Here is a 3776-nt window from a genome sequence, read left to right as displayed (position 1 = left end):
TTTCATTTTTTCTGAAAAGGTGGTGTCTATTTACTTGTGACCACGCTGTGTACATATTTATTTTCTTGAACACAGCGAAATTTGTACATTCGATAACAAAGGACACTTTATTCAATAATTATCAACTAAAAGATAACATAACCTGAATTACTTAAGTCAATAACTTGGAAAGACTCTTTTGCTTGCATAATTCACATAATAAAGTTTTGCCCAACGGGTTTACAAAAGTGTTCAAATATATCAAAATCTGGAGATACAAAGTAGTAAAAGCAGTTATTTTCCATAGGTTACGATATAATAGACGAATACCTGTTGAGAAATAACGTAATCTGTATATATTATTATTATTAAATATGTCTTTCGATTTAAGAATGATTCATCATCTTTAGTCTTTGTTTTAATATATTTTCTTATATGCTATCATTCACACCATGATACAGGGAACTTCTTAGCAAAAGTTATTTCGTTTCCCATATGCATTTCTTATGTTGTGATTATATGCCTAGATCGTTAAAAATATCTTCAGGTTCAAAAAACAGTTCAAATTTCACAGTTCCTTAACATCAAGTGGAGCTAATTCAGATCGAGTTCTATAAATACCTAGAAATTCTTCGTATTTTTTTAATGGGAAAATGATTTTTAAGCATAAAGCTACACAATGGGCTGTCTGTGCCCACCACGAGTATCAAAACCCGGTTTTTAGCAGTGGGAGTCCGCAGACTTACCGCTGAGCCACTGGGGAGCTCTTTAAAGAGGAGGGATTGCTTTTATAATAAAATGACCTACAGAGCTGGATATCCCCGCAGACAAGGTGAGAATTCTAGGAGTTATTTTCTCATTCTTAATGGTACCTTATGCTCTGGATTCGTTATCTGTGGGGTTGAGGTTTTAAAACCCGTCACTGAACATGCTCATCTTTTCAACCTTGGGGACGTTATAATGTGACATTCAACCAACTATTCGATTAAGTCCCAAAAGTTGGTCGTGGATGATGTTGATTAGCTGCCTTCCCTCTAGTCTATCACTTCAAAATAAGGAACGGCTAACCTTCGAATAGCTTTATGTGCAATTCAGCAAAAAATATTTGTTATAGTAAGAGGAAGCTGCTTGGGGTAGGGGATATCTTCTTTTATTGCTTCTTTTTGTTAAATTGTATTTAGAAAATACACGTTTTTCATATTTTCGTGTTAATGTTTCATTATTGGTTTTTATTTAATCTATATTGTTGTAACGCATTCTGCCGTTGGGCGGGTTCTTTGGATTATTTGGATAAAATAATGCCAAATCCAGTCTACGTACTGATAAATAATTAATTTATTTCGTCAATAATGTTTGTTAGATGTTACGTTTATTTTGACACAAGTTGTAGGACTAAAACAACGTTTGAACATATATTCTGAAATGAAATGTATGCTTCATTTGCAAATAAACTTACATAATTTCTTCTGTAATTGATTAACTATTTGTTTGTTTGTAATTAAGCACAAAGTTACACAATAGGCTATCTGTGATATGCCCTCCCACGGGTATCGAAACCAGGATTCTAGCGTTGTAAGTCCGCAGACATACCGCTGTGCCACTGGTGAGCTCGATTAACTAACTGAAAATAAGTGAAAACACTCATTACTAACCCTAAACTGAATCACTCACTGAATACCCAATAATTCACTAACTATTTATTCATTGATTCACTACTTCACTTTTCTCGTATTTATATCATACTCGCTTGCAACAATATTTTATCAAATTCTTCCCCAGAAAGCTGTATAAAAGACAAAAGCCACGAGAGTATTAGATAAACGAGGTACTTAAGTTTAAATTGTTTATTTGTTTGTTATACAAAACTAATACTTTGTTCTTGAAACTGTTTTCTCGGGATTCTATCACGATTTATCAGATGTCGTCTATTCATATGATAACCGTAAAATGAGGTGAATGAAAGCTCAAAAACACATTTTAAGTGCTTGTATAAAATTAAATATATTGAATTTGCTATCTCATTACGTCAATGTGACGGTCAATCCCACTATTCGTTGGTAAAAGAGTAGCCCAAGAGTTGGCGGTGGGTGGTGATGACTAGCTGCCTTCCCTCTAGTCTTACACTGCTAAATTAGGGACGGCTAGCGCAGATAGCCCTCGTGTAGCTTTGCGCGAAATTCCAAAACAAACAAAACAAACATTACGTCAAATTTAATTAACAGCTCTAACAATTTGGTCTGATAAAAATTGTGGAAGAAAAATTCAAGCACTAAAACATTTGCAAGTAAAATGAAATTACCAAGATTTTGAATACACAAAATAGCAAATTACGTGACAGTCAATACAAAGTCGCAGTGTAACAGGATGTATCAGAACTACATTTCATCATTTTTTGGCGTTACTTAGTGTGATGCCACCGAAAACTGATTGCTTTTGGGAAGGATATGTAACATCCCTTTCCCATACAAAAGACTAATACACTCATATCATAAAGATATATTCATATCGGAAATTTAGAATATCCAATAATGGGATATCCTTCATACCTAATTACATTGGAAAAACAAAGGAATCTGGGTCAACTTGAGGCACCAGAAACACCCACAAAGAGACCTGCAATAAATTGTATCCCAGCAGGGGCCAGCAAAGGGTAATGTCTTATAACAGGTGAGAATCCATGAACACAAAGGTCAATGGCAATAGTATGCAACATTATCAAGAAGGAAAAGCGAAATCAGTCACGCCTACACAAGTTCTTTCCACAATATATACATTCATCCTTCAAACACATCAAGCAACTAGGTAATAAAATGAATATTCATGTTATTCCACATGAAGATATACCAGTGAAGTTACCTGATGAAGCACTTATAGATTTCTGTGTGATTTAATTGTTGCAACGGGCATCGGGAACTATTATCCTCGTAATCTAGATGGATTATGGAAATAAAACAGAGAAGAGTAGTGTGCCTTTGATATGACTGCTTACTATAGAACCTTTTGCAATGGAAACTAAGCTGCACAGCTAGTGAAAATGTTGTCATATAGAGCATGGCCAGACAGGGAAATATGGACTGTAAACAAAGTCTTTTTCTAAAACAAGTATGAAAATTTTTTTTCTACACAAAGAGTTTAAGTGATTTATATAAGATTCAAGTGTTTATTTGTAAATTAGAATATAATGGACCTTTCAGACTTTTTAGAATATTGAGGTGATTATTCGAACCTATTGACAAACTCCACTGGCTACGCCCCTGCTGTAACGACGTGGTGAGACAGCAAAACTGTTTAAATACAACAAACTCAATCTCTGTATATGTTAAACACTTCAATCAACAGCGTTTCTTCATCAGTCTCCCATAGCTAATCTGACAGTGACATATCCTTTCTTCCCTGGTCGCAGTAGATATAGTGTGACGATAATATTTTTATAGCCTAATAAATTACAAAACGTGTATTAATATTCAAGGGAGAGAATGATAATAATATACATACATATGTGTGTATGTATGTATAAATAGTGTATTATAAATCAAATGAAAGGAAAACATTATATATTTCTTTATAATTAATTATACTTGTCATAAGACATTAGTATTTGGCCTAATAGTATTGTTGCGTCAGCGAGGTCACGTGACTAGTGTCACGCCACCTGCTTTCTAGAACTATCCCGTTCCTTCGGGAGTGCTCTAGCATTTACTAGATATATATTTGTCTGGTATATACACAGAGTGGTCACAAGTAAATGGGCACCACTTTTTCAGAAAAAAAATGAAATTTTTCAGTCATATTCACAT

This window comes from Limulus polyphemus, unplaced genomic scaffold, assembly GCF_000517525.1.
Source record: "Limulus polyphemus unplaced genomic scaffold, Limulus_polyphemus-2.1.2 Scaffold6978, whole genome shotgun sequence".
Classification (NCBI taxonomy): Eukaryota; Metazoa; Arthropoda; class Merostomata; order Xiphosura; family Limulidae; genus Limulus; species Limulus polyphemus.
This window is presented reverse-complemented; position numbering follows the sequence as displayed.